Below are 25,826 nucleotides of genomic sequence, written 5' to 3'. Positions count from 1 at the left end.
GTTTGGCTCTAATAAAATTATTTTTTTTTAAGATTTATTTAACTACTCTCCACACCCAACGTGGGCTCAAACTCACGACCTCGAGATCCAGAGTCACACACACTAGTGACGGGGCTAGCCAGGCGCCCCCCAGTACAATTGAAGGAACAGTGGGGTCCGCATCCACTGGCATGAAGGGAAGCCCCAGCTCCCGGGAGCCGGCAGCACCGACCAGAAGAAAACCCTCCACCTTTCCGTCAGACTTAACACTCCCCTTAATGACGTCCGTGGAGGGTCATAACGACGCTACAAAGCGCAAAAAGAGATTCGAGGCCCTAACATCCTGAGTCAATGCAGTTCTCTCCACTAGGAAGACAAGGAGAGCTGCGACGAGCTCAGGTGGCCGGCCCACACCTCACCTGAGGCTTGTGGGGGGCCGAGGGAGCAGGTGGGCGCGTGTGCAGCGGCTTCCAACCCACTGCAGCGGGTCTGACGACGTGGGGCTGGGGAGTTCGGTGCCACAGGGAGCGACACCCCAAGTCCTGACGCATGCCATCACTTCTTCACCACCGTGCTCCTTGATTCTGCTCTGGAATGCCAGGAAAACTGAGCGGTGGGCCCCTCTGTCCTCCGGAATCGCTTAGGGCAACTTGTCTCGTGCTCTAGGGGTGCACAGAAGAGATGTGGGGAGGACCCACTGGCTGCCTCTGGCTTCGACCTCACAGAAGCTTCGCGGGTGTGGCACGGGCGGAGTTGGGGCACCTGTGACACGTGGAGACCTCTCTCTCCTGAGAGGTGAGCTGGGGGCGAGGCCAAATGGGGGTCGAAGCAATCGCGGGCACCAGTGGCCTTTTCACCCCCAAGGCCTCAAGAGTGCACCGTGCTTGAGGACAGGGAGACAGAACGGGACAGAGAAGGGCATGAGGATGGTGTGTGACTGGATCAGGATGTGACTGGAAGAGCGAGAGTCTCAGTGGGAAGGAAAGCCCCACCCCCCCGCCCATCCACTCATTCCCCCCGATAACCTCAGCTTGGGCCCAGGCGGCCTGCCCGGGAGCCCCCAGGGCGGGAGGGAGGGAGGACAGTTAGATACAGGGCAGTCACCTCCGAGGTCTAAGCCCCGGTGATTTTCCCTTTGCGGGTGCGATGGAGAACCCAGTACGAACTCAGTGTCTGCCAAGCTTAGCACCGCAAGGAAAGCCGGGTGGCCCGAGGTCGGGCGGGGCGGGGGCGCGGGCAGCAGCGGGTGGCGGGGCAGCGGCGGGCAGACAAGTCTCTGCCGGTCAGGGCGGGCTCCGGGGGCGGGCTGACCCCAGATGGAAGGGCTGCGGAGGTGGGAGGGGAGGGCAGAGGAAGAGCAGAGCAAAGGAGGCCTTACTGCTGTGCCTAAAGTTGTTGCAGGGATCTGGGATTTCACATCGTCCAGGGGGGAAATTCTGAGGACACGAAACTCTGCTCGTTCAACTCTGAGCGCATTCGCTGGAGGGCTGGAGGCTGCGGCGCAGAGAGGCCTTTGCCCACTGAGCAAGCCGTTCCTCCATGGGGGGGTGCTGTTCTCCGAGGCCTCCCCTCACTCGGGTCCCCCCATCCAGGGCCACTTGAATGCATGAAACTGGCCATACAGAGTCGGACATTAGGTCCGTCCCCAGCTGTGCCATTTTGTTTTGAGGAAACGTGAGGACGTTCCTGTCACTTTTCTGAGCCTTGTTGTCCCCCTCCGTAAAGGGGGAAATTGGCCCACCTGACCTCTCAGGGCCACCTCAATGTCCACACAAGAGCCGAGCACCCCCCGACCTGGGGTGGGCACTCCGGCCCCTCCATCTGTCTGGGAGCTGCTGTTCGGGGCACTGGGCTCCTCTGCTCACAGCTCTCCGGCGCCCAAGCAGTCAGGTGCCTGCCTGCAGTTCCTGGGCCCCGGCCGGGAACCGGTCACTCCCCCACGCTGCACAGCAGGGCCCAAGATGACCTCTGGGGTGCCCCCGCCCATGGGGCCCACGCCGCTTGCCCCTGCACGTTGTGGAGATGCCTTTCCATCTTACTTCCGGTGTGCTTCTCCTGGTCCTCCAGAGCACTGTCTCGCCCACTCACATCTCACCGAGCCCCAACCTTGACAGAGCAGAGCAGAGGCCTCTTCCTCTCAAGGATGTGAAAACAGGGGCCCCAACAGCCATCTGGATATAAAGAAACAGCACATCAGAGGCCCCCACGTCCAGTGCTAACCCCCATCAGTGGTTTCCAAATCCTAGTTTTCTCCTACAGTGGAACCCTTTCCCAGAGAAATCAAGCAAAATTCAATGTACATAACACAGACGAAAGCTGAGCAGCTCTGGCAGAAGTGGGGGGACGCCTGCCCTCTCCCTCGGTACCACAGAACTCGGCCTTCGGGCAGCACCTGCGGCCCCTCGTAGGCGTGAAACAAATACGCAAGGGGCAGCTCCAAAAATGGGGAGAGCAAAAAGACCCGGACAGGCACCCTGAGGCCTCTGCTGCCCTCTGCTGTCCCCTGCTGCCCTCTGCTGCCCCCTGCTGCCCTCTGCTGCCCCCTGCTGCCCCTCAGCTGTTCCCTGATGCCCCCCAGCTGTCCCCTGCTGTCCCCTGCTGCCCCTCAGCTGTCCCCTGCTGCCCTCTGCTGCCCCCTGCTGCCCCTGCTGCCTCCTGCTGTCTCTCTGCTGCCCCCTGCTGCCCCCAGCTGTCCCCTGCTGCCCCTCAGCGGTCCCTCAGCTGTCCCCTCCTGCCCCTGCTGTCTCTCTGCTGCCCCCTGCTGCCCCTATGCTGTCCCCCAGGTGCCATGCTGAAGCCCATCAGGTCTCAGAAGGGTGGAGGACGCCTCACCTTTCTCCAGCATGATAGGCTGAGTCAGAGGGGGGTTGGCTCAGAAGTCGTCACTCTGCAAGCTGTGCAGGGCCTGCACCGGGAGGGTAGCCCACCGGCTAAAGTCGATGAGAATGACCACAGGCATCCACCCTGTCCAGCACCCAGCACCTGGCCGAGGGAGGGAGGAGGGAGAGGACGCTGTTCCACCTGGGTGGTCACAGCAGCCCTCAACAAGAGGGCCGGGAGGCAGGGCTGCGAGGAGCAGCTTCCCCCTTCCTGGGGCGCGAAGTCATGTAAGCAGCGGGATCTTGAGAGCAGCAGAGAATCCAGAGCCCGAAGGAGGGAGAAGAAAGGAGCGGCTCTGTCTACGGGCCACGCCCCAACGCCCCAACACTGCCTGGCACGCACCTGTCCGAGGCCGGCCTGCAATCCCCCCGTCACCCCCCAGCTGGCACTCTGTGGCAGAGTCGGGTGGGTAGGGCCAAGCAGCGCCCGCGTGTCCTGGTGCACCATCTGCAGGCGGCACGAAGGCAACGGGCCTCACCGCCTGCGACGCATCCCACGTCTGTCTGTCTCTGAAGATGCCGCCTGTGGGTTAGCGCTCCAGACCTGCTACACGGGGCCGAGGCCGAGGCGGGAGGAGGAGACCACAGCCAGGGACCGGCCCCCGTCACCAGGTTCACCCCAGGAAGGCCAGTGAGAAGGCCCCAAAGCCCGCGCCTCGGTGGCGTTCACGGCCCAGAAGAAGAGGGTCTGAGGGACGATGCTGGCCACCAACCCCGCCACCGACATTGCGGGTGGTACCCCCGTAGGAGCGGCGCTAGGAAGGAGGCTGTGGCGGAAAGGCAGGGAACAGAGGGGGCCGAATGCAGCAGGAGAGTCACCCCAAGCAGGAGGGCCAGGCCCCAGCCCCAGCAGAGAGGGGGACAAGTGCCCTTGGTGATCGCCATGCAGAGCAAGAAATCACGGTGCTGGGGGCTCAGGGCCGAGAGGGTGGGAAGGGGCACAGTGGGAGGAAACGAGACACACGGGGACCGGGGAGAGAGGTGGGCAGAGCCCTTCCGGGGGAGGACTCTGAGCCGGTCATCGCGACCTGTGCCTCTGAGTGATGCGGGGGTGCACTCTCTGTGACCCAAGACACGTCTCAGCCCCCGTCGCTGCCCCGTGTTTAAGCACCGGCCAAATCTCCCCTGTCACTCCGCTGGGAGTGTGGGGAGCGTCCCAGGCCCGCGCCGGGCAGAAAGGGGATCGGACTGGTTAAGTCACTTTGCGTCCCAGCCTCACAGCCCAGGTCTGATGGAGGACTTCTGGAACGCTCCGTCCCACCCCGTACCATCCCTGCCCCACTTGCCAGGGACCGAACCGTGTCTGCAGTGGCCTTTGCCCTGGTGTTCTCGCTACACGTCCCTGTACCTCATTCCCACAGGACCACACAGAAGGCTGTCCTCCACGTCTCGGTCGCACAGGGTCACCAGGAGCCTTAGGAGTAAGCTGTGTACGAGCTGGAAAGCAGACGCCAGAGTCCTGGAGGCGCCTGGGCCACCGCGCGACCCCCGCACCCCTGCCCTCCACAGGCCCGGGCCCTGCCGTCAGAGGTAGGAAAACACGGGTGGTGAAACTGTTCCTTCACGTCGCAGCCCGCAGACCCAGCCGGGCGCAGAGGCTCGTCGGGTGGGTTTCTGTAATGGGGACAGGATCCACGGAGGGGTCAACACCAGCCCCAGGGTGCTGGGGGAGGGACAGCAGGGGTTGCAGAGACACGGCCTGGGAACAGGGACAGCTCAGGATCTCGCTGGTGGCTCGGCAAGTCCTTGACCAGAAGCTTTCTCCGAAACCTAGAGAAAGAAAAGGCGTCTCTCCGGGATGGTAGCACTTAGTTCATTCATTCATACGTGGAATCGTCCGAGTAGATTCGGAGACAGCCCGACAGCACCTGCCCTGAGCCAGGGTTAAGCTGACTCCAGTGGCTCCCACGCACTTTCCCCTTTCTTGCCGGGATCCTGAGCCAACCCAAGAAAGGGCTTCCAGACACAGGGAGGTGAGGAGGGCAGCCGCCGGCCGGGGGCTCCCCCAGGACTGGCAGTCACAGACATCCAGGACCGCTTGGCCCGGGAGGTGCGCCGGCCTCTCACAGAGGGTGGAAGGGGGGCAATGGTTATGCTGGAGGCCAGCCTGGTGGAGAGAGAGGCCTGCTGCCCTGCCACTCACGACAACCCCTTGGCATCCCCCGAGCCGTGCCGGCTTCTCCGCTGCCCTAGACAGAAAACCCCCAGACCTGGTGGAACCCACGTACCTGCCCACCGACCGCTGCCGGCACCACAGTCCCACCATAAACCCCTAGACACTTTCCTTCTCTCCGTGTGGACGCGCCACACCTGCTCCCCTCTCCGCGAATCCACCACATGCCCGGCCTCCAAAGCGGTAAAAAGCCTCAGACCTCACAGCCAGGTGTCCAGCCCTAGTCCGTCTCTGGGATGGGCCCGGAGCGTGCAGGCACCCGCCGCGGACAGCTAGAGGCACCCACGCAGCGTGTCTGTCACACAGCCGTTCTGTCCAGCTGAGCGGACGGCCTCATGACCTACCTACGGGCTCAGGCCACACTCGTCTCTCCCCCCAGCTCCCTGCATGAAAGCCGCCAGCCCACCAAGCCAGCAACTCCTTGAACACCAGGCGCTCTCGTACTTCTCTCCGCCCATGCCCAGCCCCCACACCAGCCAGCGCCCACCCCCACACGGCAACAGCATCTGGACACTTCCCTGCTGCCACAGAATGTCCGCAGGCCCCCACAGCACCACCCCACAGACAACACGATGTCTTACGAACCAAACTCAGATCCTATTATTCCCTGGATTAAAACCTTCTCAACTTCCCACTGTGCTTGCACATAAAAGCCAAAGTCTCCACTTGGACTCACCCAGGCCACCATAATCTGACCCTCCTTCCACGGATGTTCTCGGTGCCTGCCCTCCCCTGCAGCTGCTGTGCCACACGGTGGGGCATCTGTGGGAGCTCCCCCCATCTGGAATGTTCTGGAATGTTCTTCCCCTGCTCTTCATAGGGTTGACTCCGACCTATCATCCAGATCTCAGCAGAGATGCCCCTTCTCACGAAGGGGCCGCCCTAAGAGTTGTCTGAAGATGTGACCCCCCCTCATCACATTGCCTTTATCTTAATTCCGTCTGGTACTTGCTATCTGGCATTTTCTTATTTATCTTCTGGTTTACCGTGTGTCTCTTCCATGGGAATACAAGCATCTCGAGAATACAAGTCATGTCTGTCTTCTGACAATTACCTTGATCGCTGAGGAGCCCCATGGCCCTGACCTCCGGCTGGTGCCCGCTAGGCTCTCCGGACACAGGCAGCAGGGAGGGACGAGAAATGACCTGGGGCAGACTCTTCATCCTCTGAGCCAGATGTCCTCTCCTACAGCACGAATCCCACCCGAAGGGCTGGGCGGACTTGGCGGGCTAGCACCTGTCCAGGGCCATAGGCGCTGAGTCCGTGGAAGCAGGTCCTGCGGTCAGTCCTAGTCCTAGAGCTGACAGCCCCCTTCAGGTTGGGCTCGTCACCCAGGCAGGACGGGAGCCTGGCCCAAGTACACCCACTGCTGTCGCTAAACACGTTGGCGCAGCACAGCGGTCGGACCAGGGCTGCAGAGGGAGGCCTCACGCACGCTAACCACCGCTGCTCCCCAGCGAGCCCCAAATCAGCCTCCGTGCCCACCCGCTCTGCCCCCGTCGCCTGCAGCCGAGCACGGAAGAGTCCCCCAAGACCGTTCCAAATACCAACCCAAGAACCAGTTAGCAGCCGTGATTTCAAGCTAAAAATTATTAATACAGAAACATTTAAAACCATTTTTGGTCTAATTATTATTCCCTAATGATTTAAGAGATAAATATAACCATCCCATTTTGACAGTTTGTGAAATTAAGTTTCAGAAGAAAATCCACATAATTATCATCCAACCAGCACAGGAGGCCCATCAGCCCGAACAAGACTCAGCGCTCGGGGTGCGCTCCTAGCACGAGGTGCCGACTGGAAGCTTCCGAGCTCAGGACGCCACCTCGCCCGCGGCCACACCCACTTCAATTAGTTCTACTGCTGAGAGCGCCAGTGACGCTCATGCCCGGGCCTCCCCACAGCAGCAGCGGTCTCCTTACTGTGTTCTGGGCCTTTCTGCCAGCCGGTCAAGCGTTCTGAGAGGCCGCCTGCTCCGGAGACGCTGGTGAGTCTGCGGTGTGCAAGAGCAGACCCAGGACACAGAGGTCCGCGGCCAGAAGGCTCTGGGGTGGACGGGTGTCCATCCGGTCCCGACACAGCCAGGGAGAGCCTGGGCCAGGGTGCAGCCTCCAAGCCCCCACACCACCGCGGACTGGACCGGCTCTGCTCACCTCGAAGCCCCCGTCTGCATGCGGGGCCTGCACGTGGGGCCGCCCGAGGGCCACAACCCGGTGGAAATTTAGTATCACAGCAGCAACCCTCAGCCTCTCCCTGCCCCCCAAGTAAGGCGCGTGCAGACTGACAGAAACGACAGGCACAGGCCTCACTTGTCCTCAGGGAGCCCCCATTGGGCGCTCCACAAAGGCTGAGACGGCGTGTTCCAGACACCGCAAAGCGCACGGTCTCGTAGGTGCAGCAGCGAGTGTGCAACAGAGACGCGCAACGTCGGTGGCCACAGGGCGACGAAGAAACACGGCACGGAGGGGACCAGGGGCCCCGGGGGCGGGGCTGACAGCGGAACACAGACCTGCGTGAAGCGAGGAGGCAAACCCGCAGACGTGGGCTGACACCGCAGGCGCGGGGACCTTCGGTCGGGGACCCAGGTCTTCCTGCTTCTGCTCGGCCCCGACTCCGTTCTTCCGGTGGCTCTGAATCCAGGGGGACGGGCGTGGGGTACACGGTGCACATCCCCAGGGCAGAACGCCACCAGACCGCGCCTGGGGCCACGGAGGGGGAGCGCCTGACGGGCCGCCAACAGCCTTCTGCGCGGCTGAAACGCTCCGTGTGTGGCTGGTGACCACGCGTCCGTCTGTCACGGTGGATTCATTTTACTCGGTGTAAAGAATACTTCAATTAATGTACTTATGTATGTTACGTACTTAGTGCTTCAATAGGGTTGATTTTTTATGTGAATTGGTTAGATCTGGTGGCGCGTCCACGCCAAACTTTCCAGCGCTCCCACTTCGACGTGACTACGGAAAAGCCAGCTGCCACCCAGTCATTACATGTCATGAAAATAAGAAAGTGTTAATATTTATAAAGTTGTGCTTATGATTATTTTTATTCTTACACGACCTTCTCCAGGACCCGACTGCTTTTTTCTTCTTCCACGCACTTGGGTTTCCTGCCATCTCGAGCAGCACCTCCCAGGTCCGTTCACTTTTCTCCATGCAGACGTCACCCTGGCGTCTTGCCCGTCCTGCTCCTCCCGGGACTGGAGGCTGCTAGAGCGCTCCTCGCTTTGCCGGCCGCGGGGAGGCCGCTGGGCCCCCTTCGGCTCCCAGACCCCTTCCTTTGGGGCTTACTGGTTCATGGAGCACATCCCTCCGCAGCTTTTTGAGAACAAGTATGTGGGGCATACATTCTTTGAGACCCTACCTTTCTGAACAAGTGCTAATTTTACCTTTATTCTAGAGTAATTTAAGAACAGATTTGAGTTTGGACGTGATGTTGTGCAAAATTCAATGATACTCCCCCATCCCGTACCTATTAATGGAGATTCTCTCTCTGAGGCTGTACCCAATGTTCTAAAATATTTCCATGCTATGTCTCAGTGTAGGTTTTCATTTTCCCATTTATTATCTTGGGGCCTTGTCGGCTGCTTTCAACCTGAAAACTCATATCCTTCCCTTCTCGGTACTTCCTCCCCCGCGCGGACCTGCGCTATTCCTGAGTGCGTACGCTGCCCACCAAAGCTGATCCTTCCATTTTACCTTTTCTTTTCTCCACAGCAATTCTACTACAAAATATTTCAATTGATACATCCTCTCCCCAAAAAGCAATAACAACACTTGACAAAATTGTCAAAAGCCACCGTCTCAGGATTCTGGAGTTTGACCAGAAGCCCGCAGCACGACGCCCGGCCCCTTGGCTGCCAGCCCCACGAGGTGAGCAAAGCTCTGACAACCAGCAACTTGGGGCAGAGAGCAGAGAAGCCTCCTGAGCCCCAGGGTGGTCGGAACTCGCCCAGCCCTCGGAGGCCAGCGGGTGGGAGGGCCGGCTCTCGGCCTGAGGACGTGCCCTGAGGCTCTCACGCCTCCAGCTCTACAGGATGCCTATTCCCAACCTTCTATCAGCTTGTTTCCTTTTCTCATCGATTTCCAGTTTTTTATTTTGCTTTTCTTTTTTTTTTATGATTTTATTTATTTATTTGACAGAGGGAGGGACAGCCAGCGAGAGAGGGAACACAAGTGGGGGGAGTGGGAGAGGAAGAAGCAGGCTCCTAGTGGAGGAGCCTGATGTGGGGCTTGATCCCAGAACGCTGGGATCACGCCCTGAGCCGAAGGCAGATGCTTAACGACTGAGCCACCCAGGTGCCCCCAATCTTTTTGCTTGTTTTTAAAAAAACATTCTAGATCTCAATCCAGAGGCCAAAGAACGTTTTGGTACAGGGTGAGAACACACACTTGAGGCTTTGCAAGCACAGTCTGCCGTACAGCTCAACTCCACTACTGCTCAGCAGTGGAAACAGTCTGTAAATGGGGGAGGCTGTTTTCCAATAAAACTTTATTTGTAGACATTGGAACTTGAATTTCATATAATTTCATGTGTCATAAAATAATATTCTTTTGAAAAATTTTCCCCTAACCATTAAAAAATGTAGAAACCATTCTTAGAACTTCTACTCTGGGAAGATGATATAAATGGATCTTTTCCTACTCCTTCTGCTAAAAACCTGGGTATTAAGTATAAATCAAACATAAGACAACTATGATCTTGGGACCAAAGGACAACATGGTGATGAATTCCCTGGGTTATCTTCTTGCCTCCTATATCCTAGACCTAGAATTGAAGAACCCACAAGCACCAACAGACAGACCAAAAAAAGCCCCACAAAACCTGTTCTCTCCAGCCAAAGGACTAGAAATGGGGCAGCCTCACATGCAGAAAACTTAAAAAAAAGAGAGAGAGAGAGAGAGAGAGAGAGAGAGAGAGAGAGATTTATGGAGGAGGGAGAGTAAGGAGGAAGAGAATCCAAGCAGACTCCATATTGAGCGTGGAGCCCAGTGTGGCACTCGGTCCCACGACCCTGAGATCATGACCTGAGCCCAAACCAAGAGTCAGACACTCAACCAACTGTGCCAGCCAGGCACCCCAGAAAACTTCTAAACAATAACTGACCCACCCCAGCTAAACACACACACACACACACACACACACACACGCGCGCGCGCGCGCCCCAAGTGCATGCATTCCAGCAAAGACGAGCAGGGAGCCTAGACTTCCACCCTCACGGGGCTGCGATGAGTCGCTCCAAAACTCCCAGCCCAGTGATGCTGCAGAAGGCCAAGTCGGCAGCCGGGAATCGATCCCTGCAGCCAGTAATGAAGCCAGCTCTCCCCCCGCCGCCGCGACCGTGGCTGCCTGTCATCCATGAAGGCCACCTGGGAAGCCTGGACATCCACACCCACGTGGCAGCAATAAGTTTCCCACAGGTGGTGCCAGCAGGGCGTTGCTGGAGGGTCAGGACTTGCCCGAGTGGTGACGAAGCCACAGACACCAGAGTATCGCTGGAGACCACGTGGGGAACGAGAACTCCCCCCATCCAACGGCAGCCTCCTCTCCCCCGTGAGGAGAACCGGAACTTCTACCCTCAGCTGGCAGTATCAAGGTGGCCCCTGCTTCCCTGCTGGAGCAGTGCCAGAGAAAGCCAAGTGAAACAGAAGGTTTGCATAAAAGCTAGAGTCTCAGAGCATAGTAAGAAAATGTCCAGGTTTCAATCTAAACTCACCTGTTTTACCAAGAACCAGGAAAGTCTCAAACCGAATGAGAAAAGATAATACCCACCAACACCAAGATGACACAGATGTTAGAATTTCATTATTTTATTTTATTAAAGATTTTATTTACTTGACAGAGAGAGAGAGAGCACAAGCAGGGGGAGCAGCAGGCAGAGGGAGAAGCAGGCTTCCCTCTGAGCAGGGAGCCTGATGTGGTGCTCAATCCCAGGACCCTGGATCATGACCTGAACCGAAGGCAGACACTCAACTGACTGAGCCACCCAGGTGCCCCTTTTTTATTTTATTTCATTCCATCTCATCTCATCTCATCTCATCTCATCTCATCTCATCTCATCTCATTTCAGGGGGGTGAGAGGCAGGAGATGGAGAGAGAATCTCAAGCACACTCCACACCCAGCACAGAGCCTGACAGATAGGGCTCGATCTCACAGCCCTGAGATCATAACTTGAGCTGAAATCAAGAGTCAGATGCTTAACCAACTTGAGCCGCCCAGACACCCCCTGACAGACATTTTAAAGCAGCCATGATAAAATACTTCACCAAACAATTACAAATACTCTTAAAACAAATGAAAAAATAAAAACCCTCAGGAAAGAAATAGAGAGTCTCAGGGAAAAAAAGGTATAAAAAATGGGGAAATTAGAATTGAAAAATACAATAAGTGAAATTTTTAAAAAGTAGATAACCTCAACAACAGAATTGAGGGGACATGAAATAACCAATGACTACAAGAGAGAACACTAGAATTATATAATCTGAACAGCAGAAAGATTTTTAAAACCTTCACATTCAGAAAGCTGTGTGAACCCAGAGCAGCATAAATTCAAAGAAATCCATGCCAAGACACATCATTATTAAACTTCTGAAAACCGAGGACCAAGAAAAAAATCTTGAAAGTGCACAGAGAAAAATGACACCATCATAAGAAAAATTATTTGAATGACAGTGGATTTCTCATCACAAACCATGGAGGCCAGAAGAAAGTGGCACACTATTTCTCAAGTGCTAAAAGAAAAGATCTGTATACCTAGTGAAAATATCCTTCAGGAATGAAGGGGAAATTAAGACATTCTCAAATGAAGGAAAACTAAGAATTTGTCACCAGCAAACCTACCCTAAAAAAAAAAAAAAAAAAAAAAAGTCCAAAGGAAGTTCTCTAAACAAAGAGGAAATGATAAAAGAAGGAACCTTGAAACATCAGGAAATAAGAAAGGACATGGTAAGAAAAAATATGGGTAAATACAATAGGCTTTCCTTCCCTTGAGTTTTCTGAATTATATTTGACAGTTGAAACAAAACTCTAACGCTGTCATATATATGGTACTAAATGAACACTTTTTTTAGTGTTCATTTTTAAGACAACTACATTATAAGCAGGGAGAGTAAAGGGAAGTAAGATTTCTACACTTCACTCAAATAAATAAAGTCAACAGGCATAGACTACGAGAAGTTAAGTATAAATAAGGTAACACCTTCAGTTTTAAGATTTAAAAATACTACAGATAAATCAAAATTGAATTATTAAAAAAATGTCCAAGTGAACTATAGGAAAATAGAGAAATAAAAAAAAAACAGGAAACAAAAAATAAAATGCAGACTTGAGCCCTAACATATCAATAATTACATTAAACGTAAATGGTCTAAAAAAAAATACCAATTTAAAGACACAGACTGTCAGTGTGGATTAAAAAACATGACCCAAATGTATCATGTCTACAAAAAGCTTGCTTCAAATATAATGATATATTTTAAAGTAAAAAATAAAAAGATAGGAAAATAAAATAAGAAAAAATATGTCATGCAAACATTAATCAAAGGGAAGAAAACATAGCTATATTAATATCAGATAAAACAGACCTCAAAGTAAAATCACTAAGAAAGTCTCAGAGAGGGATACTATATAATTATAAAAGATCATTCCACCAAGAACACAGCAATCCTAAGTGTGTACCAAACGAGAGCTGCAAAATACGTGATGCAAAAATTAATCAAATTGAAAGAAGAAATGCACAAATCCACAATTATAAATGTAGACTTCAACAACACTCTCTCAACAACCAACAGAACAACTAGACAGAAAATCAGTAAGGATGCGGAAGAACTCAAGGATACTATGAACCAATGCAATCCAATCAACATGTACAGGCTGCTGTGCCCAACAGCAGAACATATATCTTTTCAAGTACCCACAGAACATAAACCATGAAGGCTATATCCTGGGCTGTGAAATAAGTCTCCATAAATGCAAAAGAATTCAAGTCATATGCGGTATGCTGTCTAGCCGCAGAGAATGAAATCAGAAATCAATAGCAGAAAATATGTGGACATCTCCAAACATTTGTAAACTATGTAACACACTTCAAAATAACCCACAGAATAAAGAAATCACAAGGAAAACTAGAAAATATTTTGAACTGAATGAAAATGAAAACACAACACAAAATGAAAAACACTATCAAGTGTTTTATATAGGTAAAGCATCACCTAAAGAGAAATTTATAGCATTAAAAGCCTATACTAGGAAATAAGGAGGCTTAGAAATTAATGACCTCCGCTTTGACCCTAAAGGAGAAACAGAAGAAGAAAAGCAAATGAAACCCAAAGAAAACAGAAGTGAGTAATTAAGAAAAGCTGAAATCAGTGAAATTGAAGACAGAAGAACAATAGAGAAAATCAATGAAACAAAGAACTGCCTCTTTGTAAGGATCAACAAAATTAATAAACATCTAGCGAGACTGGATGAAAAGAAAAGGAGAAGACACAAATTACCAATATCAGGAACAAAACAGAACAGATGTCACTGCAGACCCCGCAGACACCAAACAATTCTACACACGTAACTACAAGCACGAACGTCAGACACGAAGTTAGACAGCTTCGGAAGACGAATCCCTTCCTCAAGGACTCGCAATTGTCACAACTCACCCAATCTGAAATTGATCATTGGAACAGCCCCTTAACTATTAAAGAAATTGAACTCATAATTAAAAGCCTTCCAAAAAAGAAATATCCAAGCCCAGATAGTTTCGCTAGAGAATTCTACCAAACAATCAAAGAAAAATTAACATCAGCTCTACACAGTCTCCTCCTGGTACAGGAAACATTTCCCAATTCATTTTAGATAACTAGTATCACCATAATACTAAAACCAAAGACAGTACAAAACAAAGAAACAATAGACCAATATCCTTCATGGAAAAAATTGCAAAAATCCTTAACAAAGTCTTAGAAATTAGAAATCCTTAACCAATAGAATTTAGCAATACATAAAAATAATTATACACCATGACTAAGTGGGGTTTATTTCAGGAATACAAAGCCGGTTCAGTATTTGAAAAAGCAATCACTACAATCCATCATATTAATCAGCTAAAGAAGAAAAATCACATGATCATATCACCCAATACAGAGAAAGCATTTGACAAAATTCAACATTTGCTATAGGTTGAATTATGTCCCCCCAAAAGGATACACTGCAGTCCTAACCCCAAGGCACATCAGAACATGACCTTACTTGGAAACTGGGTCTTGACAGAGGTGATCAAGTTAAAATGAAGTCACTAGGGTTGGTCCTAATCCAATATGACTATGTCCTTATGAAATGAGGGAATTTGGACAGAGAGACAGAGGGAAGACGACATGAAGACAAAGAGGGGTCCACGTGGAGACATGACTGGAACGACGCCCCCACAAACAAAGAACACTGGAGACAGCGAGCAGGTGGCTGGAGCTAGGGAGAGGTGAGGAATGACTCCCCCACAGGCTTCAGAGGGACCTTGGACTTACTGACTCCTTGATTTTGGACTTACAGCCTCCAGACCATGCGAATAGATTTCTGTTGTTCTAAGCTACCCAATTTGTGGTATTTTTTTAAAAGATTTATTTATTTGAGGGGCGCCTGGGTGGCACAGCGGTTAAGCTCCTGCCTTCGGCTCAGGGCGTGATCCCGGCGTTATGGGATCGAGCCCCACATCAGGCTCCTCCGCTATGAGCCTGCTTCTTCCTCTCCCACTCCCCCTGCTTGTGCTCCCTCTCTCGCTGGCTGTCTCTATCTCTGTTAAATAAATAAATAAAATCTTAAAAAAAAAAGATTTATTTATTTGAGTGAGAGAGAGAGAGAGATAGAAAGCATAGGCAAGAGAGAGCGCAAGCAGGGGGAGCAGCAGAGGGAGAGGGAGAAGCAGGCTCCCTGCTGAGCAGAGAGCCCAATGTGGGACTTGATCCTGGGACCCTGGGATCATGACCTGAGCCGAAGGCAGATGCTTAACTGACTGAGCCACTCAGACACCCCTTGTGGTATTTTTTAAATAGTAGTCCTAAGAAACTAATAAAAGACCCATTCATGATTTTAAAAGAACTCTCCGAAAAACAAGAACGAAGACGAATTTTTGCAGCTTGATAAAGAACATCAACAAGAACTGCAGATGACTCTATATTTCATTGTGAGACGCACCCACCACCCTGAGAGAGCAGAGCCAGGAAGCCCACACTCACTGCTCTAACTCAACATAGGGCTGCACATGCGAGCCAGTAGTGAGGCAAGAAAAATAACAGAAGGCAGAGAGATCAGAAAGGAAAACATAAAACTGACCCTATTTACAAATGTTGTGGTTGCCAACATAGAAACACTGACACATTGGGGCACCTGGTGGCTCAGTCAATTGAGTGTCTGACTCTTGATTTCAGCTCAAGTCATGATCGCAGGGTCCTGAGATCATGCCCCATGTTGGGCTCGGCGCTCAGTGGGAGTCTGCTTCTCTCCTTCTCCCTCTGCCCCTCACGCCCCCCCCAACAAATAATCAAATCTTAAAAGAAGAAAAAAAGAAAAGAAAAACTGACACACAGGTTTAACACAAGTCCTATCAAAATCCCAGCCACATTTTTGTAGGCACAGGACAAGGTTATTCTAAAAATTCACAGGCGTAGGCAAAGGAACTAGAACAACTAAAAGGACTCTGAGAAAGATAACTAAAGTGTGAGGAATCGGTCTTCCCAATTTCAATACTTTTCAAACAACCACAGCAACCGAGACTCGGGTTTTGCTGAAGGTACAGATCACAGATCAGTGCGACGAACTGAGGATCCAGAAACAAATCCCCACACACGCCCAACGGGTTCTTGAGGAAGCTGCGGAAGAAACACAGTCTTTTCCACAAACGGTGCTAGAGTGGTTGGACGTCTCCAGGCCAAAGAAAGAAAGAAAGAGGGGAAGGGAGGGAAGGAAGGAAAGAACTCACCCTAAGTTTCACAGCTTATACAAAAGTTAACTCAAAATGGATTCTGGGCTTAAAAAACGTAAAACAATATAGCTTTTGGAAAAAACAAAATCTTTGGGATCTAGGGGTGACCAAAAAATCCTTGGTCTTGACAACGAAAGCACCATTCATAATAGGAAAAACTGATAAACTGGACATTATTAAAATTAAAAATTTTGCCTGTAAAAAAAAAATCCCTGTTAAGAGGATGAAAAATGAGCTACAGAGTGGGAGAAAAATATCTGCAAACCACGTATCCGACAAAGAACTAGTATCCAGAATATATAAAGAGCTCTCAAAACTCAACAACAACAGGAAACAAACAATCCGATTAGAAAGTGGGCAAAAGAAACAAAGAGCGACTTTGCCGAAGAGGATACCCAGCACAGACGGCAAACAAGCACAGGAAGAGACCAGGTAAACGCCGGTAAACAGCACTGTCTACACAGCGCAAGGACAGCCGGAATCAGACATGGGACAACACCCGCGCTGCAGGGCGCGGCAGGGACACGAAATGCTGCAGCCACACTGGACACAGTTTGGCTGTTCCTTAAAAAGTAAACACGCCACAACCATCCACTCAGCAAGTACGGCTCCAGGCACGCGTGCCAGAGAAACACGCCAACTCTACGTGAATGTTTATAGTGACTTTATCTGTTAACAGCCCAAAACCGGAAACAATCTAGATGTCCTTCTGTGGGGCACGGCCACACACCGTGGTCCGCTCCTACCGTGGACTCCTACCGTGGACCGCACTCAGCGTTCGACAGGAACGATCGTGGCTCACGCAACAGCTGTGACGACTCGCCAAAACATCATGGGGGTGAGAAGAGCCAATCCCAAAAGGTCACACACTGTATTATGTCATTCATACAACATTCTCGAAGTCACGGTATTACACAACGGAGAACAGATTAGTTGTTGCCGGGGGTCAAGCTGGGGAAGGGGATGGGAGGGAAGGGGGTGTCTGCAGAAGGGCAGCACAGGCAGCCCCGCGCTGGCCTGAAGGCTTCGTCTTCACTGTATCGCCATCGTCCCAGTGAACATACTGTTTCGCACGATGTTACCACTGGAAGAAACTGGGCGAAGATCTGGATCTCCGTATTGTTTCTTAAAGCTGCATGTGAATCTACAGTTATCTCAAAAAAAAAAAAAAAGTTTACCCAAATGAAAAAAAAGCATTCTTACCTCGGCAGCTGTGGAAGAACGGCCAGTGGGCCAGACCCGAGCCGCCAGCTGGCGTCCGCAGACCTTTTGATGCCCCTTGGTTATGTTATCGCCAATATGTTCTCCCGGCTTTTAGCTTGAGTTTATCTTCCTTTATATTATCTTTCAAAAGATAAGCTCTTAATTGTGATTCGTGCATCTTTCCTTTTTCAATGAGCTCTTTATGCCTTAACAAATCTTATCCTACGCCGAGGCCATAGATATTCTTCTATATTATTTTCTAGAAGTTTTAGAGCTTTACCTTTCATATTAAGTCTCTAGTCAATCTAGCTTATTTTTGTGCTGGAGGTAAATAGGATATTATTTCTGATTTTTCTACTTGAATGTGCAATTGTCCCAGCTTAATAACCGACGTGTTCCCTATTTACCAGAGACCCACAACTCCTCAGGAGGAAAAAGTAGCTTCTGCATTTCTGTGAGCCTCTTTTATTTTATTGGTGAAACTGTCTATTCTAGGCCAATACCACGTCTTCTTGTAGGGCAAGACCTCCCATCTTCTTTTTCAGGAAGAAGTGTCTTTTTTTTTTTAAGATTTTATTTGAGAGAGAGAGAGCAAGAGAGCTCGAGCAGGGAGAGGAGCAGAGGGAGAGGGAGAAGCAGGCTCCCCGCTGAGCAGGGAGCCAGATGCGGGACTCGATCCCAAGACCCAGGGATCATGACCTGAGCCGAAGGCAGACGCTTAACCAACTGAGCCCCCCAGGCGCCCCCACATATTGGTTTCGAAAATGATACACTTCAAGATTTATGTATATTTGAGTTTTCAAACTTATTATATTATCTTACATTTTACCTGCTGGATCTACAGTTAGGATCTCTTTTTTTGTCCTTTTTTTCTTGATTAGTCATGTACAGGTTTTTTTTCTATCTCACCCATCTCTTTAAAGAGCAGAGTTGCGGCTCTATTGCTCTCCCACTGCAGCTCTGTTTCTTACGCTTCCCCTCACCCCCGGCTTTGTGGAGGCATAACTACAGTTCTATCTAGAAAATTTTAAAGTTTAGAAAAATTTTGTTTTTAAAATCTGTGTCTGTTCACTATTTGGCTTTGTTTTTACTTTTTATCTACCTCTTTAGTCCACTCTTCGCTTCTGAACTTTGAGCCCGTCTTTCTGCACGTGGAAGCATGCGGTGCTGGGCACGTCCCTGGCTGCCCTGCTCCCACCCGGACCCACAGCCCCAGACGGCAGGTATCCTCCTTCTTGCTCAGTTCTCCGGAGTCTTTAACTCCTGTCGTGATTTCTTCTTTGACCCTTGTGTTGTTGACTTAGGGACGTGATTTCCGAATGTATGGCAATTTGGGCTCATCTTGCGATTTCTTACTTCTCACGTCAAGGCATTTGGAGTGTCCTGGGAACCCGCGTCCTTCCCGCACAGGAGCCAGGCCAGCCCCACGACGCGGGTGCCCGCCGCCCGACTCCGGCATGGCAGAGCCTACTCTCCACCCCAAACAACTCCAAACCTGGACACGATGTAGGAAGTAACCGTCTCTGGCACAGAGACGCCAGTAGGCAGAGCGGGCAACATGTCTGAGGAAAGAAAAGTGTATGGGGCGCCTGGGTGGCTGTCATTAAGCGTCTGCGTTCAGCTCAGGGCGTGATCCCGGCGTTCTGGGATCGAGCCCCACATCAGGCTCCTCCGCTAGGAGCCTGCTTCTTCCTCTCCCGTTCCCCCTGCCTGTGTTCTCTCTCTCGCTGGCTGTGTCTCCCTCTGTCAAATAAATAAATAAAATCTTAAAAAAAAAAAAAGAAGTGTGCTAGGTGAGTGCCACATTCAGGCTGGCCTGTTGCCTGGGGGCACTTTTCCAAACCACAGAAAAGGGAAGCGGAGTGGGCAGAAGAGACACAGATAAGAGTTTGGGCGCCAGAAATCTGTGGGACGGGGTACCAGACAGGAAGGAACCACAGAAGGGTCCCAGAAGTCCAGGGGCTCACCTCAGGTCCTTGGCCAAACCCCGAGCAGCCCCTGTCCGGGGCACGTCCTGACAGGTCCTGCAGGGGAGGGCTGCTGTCGTGCTGGGGACACAATGCAGTTCCAACCCAGCCAGAGTGGGGAGACCTTGGTAAGCACCCTGAGATCCTCCCTGAGAGCCTGGAAGCCCAAGCCAGGCCAGTTTGGACGAGTGGGCAAGCCGTGCCCAGGCACAGGCCAAGACCACGTGGCAAGGCCGTGGGAATGTCTTCAGGAGCTCAGAGGGCAGCTTCGGAGCAGGCAGAGCGCTGGGTTTTGCAAGACAGGCCCTCGTGCAGCAAAGTAGTTAAGGGTGTTTGAACTAAGGTAGTTACGGCGACGGCACCTGAGCTAACAGGGGACTGAGCGGGTTGACGGTGTCGAGGAGGGACGAAAGGGTGGGGGTGGCGGACTCAGGGCCCAAGGTGTCTCCCCGCGGGCCTGGGGGCTCCAGAGCCTGCTTCGCTAAGTGAGGTCCCACTGGGCCGGGCAAGTTCTCAGTCCGTGCCCTGGACCCGCTCGACCACGTCTCTCCAGACGGCGCTCAGAAGCTGCCCACGAGCTCTTCTGCTGCTGCTCGGGTCTGAGGAGGGAGAGAGGCGCGGGCGCGGGGGGCACCTCGAGATGCAGACAGTCCACGGTGCCAGCGACGGGGGCTGGGACACAGCAAGGGGGACGGGAAGCTGGCCCAGGGGAAGGCAGGATGGCGAGAGGGACAGTGGGCTACAAAATAAGGGCAGTTCATCCACACGGACACTGAATGTGAGCGGCCACGGGACAGCGACAGTGAGCCCGGAGCGGAGGTCGTCAGGGAAAGAGGTGGGACACGGGGAACGCAGATGCTTCGACCAGGCAGGCCACTGAGGACAACCTGACGGCCACCGCCCCAAAGCGCCGGAGTCTAAGAGCAAGGGAGAGAAACAGTTTGGAAGTAGCCGGGGTCCAAGGCTGATAGCCGTGCTGTGGGGCTTCCCAGCGGCCCCCAGTGCCCACCTGCAGCCCCCGATGGCCTGCCCACACGCCCTCTCCCGCCTCGCCCACAGGCCCAACACCACGGGCCTGTTGGTAAGCTCCGCTCGCCAGTGTCCGCGCACTGAAGACCGTGCCTCGCAGCTGTCTCCACAACACAGACGCACCACTGCGGGCCAGGCTTCTGCGAGGGCCTTTCACGAGGACGGAGGCCCTTCCCTCCGCCTCCGCCTCCTTCCTGCCTGGACCCTGACAGCATCCTGGAGCTCCCACACCAGCCTGGGACTCTGCACCTCCCAAAGTCCTCCGCCAACACAGGCCGCTAACAGCCCAAGCGGGGGGTCCTTGGCTGCCAGGTCACCTCTACCCGCTGTGAACAGGCCCGCCTCACCTGAGGGGAGCTGCTGGGGCTCAGCGGGGTGCCTCCCCGGCTCTATCCGCAGAGGCAGCACTCCCACCCCGTGCACACCCCGCTTCCCACACCCCTGTGCTGGCACTACTGGTCTTCCTGCCAGGAAAGACCAGATTTGACTCACGCCAGCAGCCAGAGTAAGGCCGTGCAAACAATAGACACTCAGCGCTTGCTACATTAAACAGGTAAAAGCCTTGGTTTCAACAGCCCACATTGAAAAAGCCCCGAGCACCCTGCCTGACGACACTTCTTATCCTTGACGAGAAGACGGGCTTCCCTTTGTGGAAAAATCCCAAGTTTTCTGTACCCGACCTGGCTCCTGACTGTGAAAGATGATCCAAGTTCCTCTCTCGACCCGAGCCCCTGCCTCCTCCACGTGGGACCTGACTGCAGAGAGACGAGAGAACGGAAGACCGTCCACCGAGCTCAGAAGAGCGAGCCCACAGCACAGAGAGGCCACGAGACCTACCGGCAGCTCCCGGGGCCTCTCGTCAGCAGTCCTCTTGGGAGAACCTGCGTTCAAATTCACATCAGCTTCCGTCCGTGGAAGGGCTTCCCGCTCGGCTCCCGGCCGGCCAGTGCCACTTCCTGCAGGGAGCCCAGATCTACAAAAGCAAAGCTGGGAAGGAAGGAGGGAGGCCAGCTCTGAGCACGTCTGGGAAGAACAGAGCCGCAGGGGGAACCAGGCTGAGCGGCAGGCACAGGCTCGCCCCTTGGGCAGCGGTGGCCGAAGGGCTGTCCCAGGAACTCAAGTGAGCTGCACCGACCTCCAGACTCTGGCCGCCCTGGGCGTCTGGGCATCAGGAGACAGGTCCTGACTCTGTCACGTATCCCACGTAGCGATGGCTCCGGCCTTCCTTCATATCACTCTCCCCAAACGTTCAAAGCACTTGTACTGCTCTGAAAATGAGAAAGGAAAATGTGAATGGGTCGTTTTCGGGGCAACCAAGGCTGAGGGAGGTCCTGGCAGAAAACAGAGCAAGGACTTCCCCAAAAATAAACCCAGGTCTCTGGACTTCTGAACCAAGGTTGTGCAGACCAGACAGCTGACCAGACAGCATTGGCTGCCAAGTCGGAGCGGTAAATACGGAAAGGGGGCTTCCCAAGGTCCCCGCCAAGGTGCAGTGGGTGCGGCCGTGGACTGGTGAGCTGGCCCGGCCATCAGCGCATCAGCAAAATGCACAAAGAGGGAAGGAGGTGCTTCCCGGGGAAGGAAAGGAAGAGCGGCCACTGCCCTCCACAGCCGCTCTGGAGCCGAGGGACACGAGGGGGCGGAAGTCCTTCGGAAGGCACCGAACTGCCTCCCACAGCAGCAGGGTTTAGAAGAGAAAAAGACAAACGCTACGACCAGTCCCCACGGTTTCAGATCCTCAGCCAGCTCCTCAGTGATCAGCTAACACGCGCTTCATAGAACTTACGTGTGCAAGGTGTGGCCAACACAGACCCAAGAAAGAACCAAGCCAGCCTCCGCCGGGAGCTCAGCCGCGCGGTGGGGCTGCAGACAGAACACGCAGCCACCGCAGGGCAGAAGGCCGGGAGGAAGCAGTGACCCAGACTGGGAGGGAGAAGGGGTGGTCAGGACAGGCTTCCAGGAGGAGGTGGCTTGTAATGTAGGAGGAATGCAGGCTACGTCCCTTTCATTTCTCATCTCTCGGTGGGTAGGAGGCTGGCTTTAACCCGAGTTCACCACGGCCTCCCTCGCCTGCCTCCCCGCACACGCGCAGGCCTTCCGTGGAGTGTCACGGCACAGCTGGGCCCAAACTCCACACAGGCCTGGCACCCGGGAGCGGGCGGCTCGGCGGGGACACACATAGGCGGTCTCCTGTCCTCTGGCGGGAAGGGGTGCAGGGAGGGGAGGGAAGGAAGCAGGATGCCGCCTCTGGCCAGGCTGCCCTACCCACATCCCTACTGCGTCCCGCGCCCTGCGCCCCTCTCAGAGGGCCTGGCTTCCGTTGCCCAGGGCACTGGCCACCTGCCCGCTGGACTCTCCCCGGCTGCCCGCAGGCCGCCTGCGTCCCCAGCACCCAGTCCCACGGCTTCCCACTCTGCACACACCGCCCTCCCTGCTTTGACATAATGTCTACACCACCCTTGATGCCCTTTGAGGCTACACCCTATTTTTCCTCTTCTGTGCCAAACTTGTAGAAAGGGCTGTCTCCGCCTAGTAGCCCGTTTCCTCTCGGCCCACTCCCTCCTGAGTCCAGCTTCTGTTCCTGCCTGAAGGTTGAAGGTCAGATGTGCCTACGGTGGACCTCCTCTCAGCTCCCACCTGTGCCCCTCCACTTCCTCCTCCCTCGGCTTCTGACCAGCACATTACAGTTGTAGATTTCCCAACCATGATGAAAACCAATTTTCCCTAGAAAATTCCATTTTGGAAAAATGTATATTTACACCATCTTCTTTTACAAGCAGCTTTTACCAATCTAAAATCACTCTGCTGGCTTGAGAAAATAGAAATGCATGATGTATAACTCATTTTTCTCAGTCTTCATGTTTATATCACATTTAAATTTAAATTTTCTAATTTGCTTTACTTTTAAATATTTAATGTTTATTACACATGGATTTACAAGATGCCGAGCAACAAGCAATTTGTGAGAGCAAGTGGTACGTGCCTAGCGTTTACAATTTATAAGACACGTTCACACACCCCATTCCATCTGAGCTTTGAAATCACCCTGCGTGGTACACGTCAGCATCGTCCTTTCTCAGAACCATAAGGATCAGAAAGGTTAAGTAACTTCCCTCAGATTCCACTGCAAATTTAGAGCAGGACTTGAAAGCAGAGCTTCTGACTTCAAATCCTACATTCTTTTCATTGTATCACGCAAAACTACAGCTCTCTTCTCTTCAGGTTTCACCACTGTTAAATAAAATAGGAAACTAATATTTTTATTTCTTCTATAGCAAGTGTCAGGAAACCACAGGCTTGGGCCAAATCCAACCCACCCCCTTTTCATAATAAAGTTTTATTGAAACGGAGTCACATGCATGGGCTTCCTTACTGTCTATGGTAAGTGGTAGAGCGTCAGATGGGAGTATTTGCAGGAGACCTACGGCCTGCAAAGCACAAAATATTCGCTATCTGACCCTTCACGGAAAAAGGTGGGCAGACCTTGTTCTGTAGCCACGGTTCTCACTTCTGACTGAAATGCGATTCAGCCAAAGAGTTGCTTTTTCTTTCCTTTTTAAACTCCCAGGGCAAGGCCTGGCCCGTCCCAGATGGACAGACCCAGAGTCTCTGGGGCTGGGCTTAAAGCACCGATATTTTTCAAAAGCTCTCCAGATGGTTTTAATACACAGCCAAGGTCAAATGCTACTGTTCCGCGGTGTCATATAGATTCAGGAAACACTGGTTTCCAGGAAATGAGCTTGAGGGAGGGAGGAGAGAAGAACCACCACCAGCACTACTGCACCCCCAAAGGAAACCCCACCAACATCTTTCCATCTGTGGGACTCCAACCGGTGTCATCAGTGAGGTCGGCCTATCAGCAGATGCTGTCAACGTGGAGAGCAACACTAGGAACTCCCAAAATCGGATGGCGTGCCCCAACTGGGACTTTGTTTCTGCCCCGCGGTTTATTTAAAAACTGTTGGGCGGCTCAGCCATTGGGTATCTGCATTCAGCAGATACACAGCTGAAGGGTCTCAAGACTCAGGTCTTATTAGACAGTAATAAATGACCTTTTCCCAACAATAGCTGGGCCCTCAAGGTCCTAGAAACCTTATTTCCAAAATTCCTTAGACACTTATGCTCTCCCCAATCCGCTCCCGACTTGAAAGTGCATAATGGGCCACTCTCATGACCCCGGTGCAGCGCCCTCTGCCCACCGGTCCCGTCCCCGTGCTTTAATAAAACCACTGTTTCGCACCAAAGACGTCTCGAGAACGCTTCCTTGGCCGTGGGCTCCGAACGCTAACGTCTTTCCTGTGTCACAAGGAAGGGTTTCAGGACCACAGGGTGTTTGGGAGCTAACGTGCAGCTGAGGGAAGCAGGGGTGCAGCGGGGGGGAGGCTGAAGGGGGCCCAGGAGGAGGGAAGGGCGCCTGCGAAGGCTGCTTCGGGAAGCTGCGTGTTGCCTGTGGGCAGTGGCGAGACAGGAGGCAGGAAAGGCCGGCGGGGCCGGGCCTGGAAGTCACGGAGTCTGGCCCATTGCACTCACCATGTGTTCTGGCTGCGCGCGAGGGTTTTCACCGGGGAGCTGACATCAGCCCCACTGCGCCTGGGAAAGACCACCCCGGAGAAGTGGAGGGTGACAGGGAAGGAAGGAGGGGAGAACACAGAATACAGGAGAAGCACGGAGCCGGGAGCAGGTGCCCCGTGACGGGGGTCTGCACTGCAGCAGCGGCCGGGATGTCTCGCCATGGGAAAGCAGCATGCCGCCGATGGGGCAAGAGCAGCAGCCGACGGACCCCCGTTTCAGGCCCCAACGGACCCTGAGCAGATTCCTGGGACGCAGGTTGTACTGACCGAGGGTCCCAGCACCCACCGATCCCCAGGCTGATGCACCAGGAGATTCTGCTCCACATTCTTCCCAAGGGCTGCTGCAGCACCCACACACACACACTCGGCACCCCAGTCCCCAAGCCCAGACTCCAACAGAAGAAGCAGAGCCCTGCACGAGCCTCTACGCCCCTTCCTCCGCCAGACCAGGTTCCAAGCCAGGAAGCCCTCCACTGCCCGTTCTCAGTCGCTCACAGTTACAGCACATTTAGGGAAATGCTGGGGTGACTCCCGAGCTCCAGCACGGGGAGGCCGGAACCGGGGAGAGGCAAGGCTGAGGGGTGGACGGGTTGTTTATCAACAAAGGAGGCACCCACATGCTGTGGTTTCTTGCAGAGGGTCTCCCGCAAAGCCAGTGAGAGGATGCCAGGACAAGTCACCGTCACAGAACTACTGAAGGGGTCCCATGGCAGGCAGAATAACAGCCCCCAAGGTGGTCAACGTCCTAATTCTCGGATATAGTAAGGTTTCCAGCGAACAATTCCAATACAGGGAGAACGGTGTTCACACCACCAAGCAATTCTCCAGACACCCAGCTTGGTGTCCTGCTATTCAGCTCCATTCTGGCACTATCTCCCCAGAGACAGCATCAGATCCCGCAGATGACGGGTCAGTCCCACAGGACCGCCCCCCCAATTTCAGTCACCTGTGCTTCCGGCTGAGCAGGTATAGACCAGAGGGTCCCCCCACCCCGTCCTTGGGCTCCGCTAATATCTGAGAGCTGCTGCAGCATGCCGGTTTGTTATGAAAGAACAGAACTC

At 53.0% G+C, this 25,826-nt stretch overlaps 2 long non-coding RNA genes across 4 annotated transcripts; both read right to left on the bottom strand.

Annotated features, from left to right (window-relative positions):
* Positions 1–63: 63 nt before the first annotated feature.
* LOC103668394 lies at positions 64–5,409 on the bottom strand. 2 transcript variants are annotated; one of them, XR_570015.2, is made up of 5 exons: positions 4,207–5,409; positions 3,202–3,306; positions 2,812–2,961; positions 2,019–2,150; positions 64–641 (listed from the first exon to the last, which is right to left on the bottom strand). It is a non-coding gene; the product is annotated as an uncharacterized LOC103668394 (long non-coding RNA). The 2 variants fall into 2 exon arrangements; XR_005836188.1 differs by having other exon boundaries at positions 3,202–5,406.
* Positions 5,410–16,644: 11,235 nt separating this feature from the next.
* LOC121103906 lies at positions 16,645–21,763 on the bottom strand. 2 transcript variants are annotated; one of them, XR_005836195.1, is made up of 5 exons: positions 21,330–21,763; positions 21,032–21,181; positions 20,875–20,949; positions 19,166–20,082; positions 16,645–17,149 (listed from the first exon to the last, which is right to left on the bottom strand). It is a non-coding gene; the product is annotated as an uncharacterized LOC121103906 (long non-coding RNA). The 2 variants fall into 2 exon arrangements; XR_005836194.1 differs by lacking the exon at positions 20,875–20,949 and having other exon boundaries at positions 21,330–21,760.
* Positions 21,764–25,826: the final 4,063 nt, after the last annotated feature.

The sequence above is a fragment of the Ursus maritimus genome, unplaced genomic scaffold (assembly GCF_017311325.1).
Source record: "Ursus maritimus isolate PB19 unplaced genomic scaffold, ASM1731132v1 scaffold_2, whole genome shotgun sequence".
In the NCBI taxonomy this organism is placed as follows: Eukaryota; Metazoa; Chordata; class Mammalia; order Carnivora; family Ursidae; genus Ursus; species Ursus maritimus.
The sequence above is the reverse complement of the archived record's forward strand: the minus strand, read 5'-3'. Positions and strand labels throughout refer to the sequence as shown.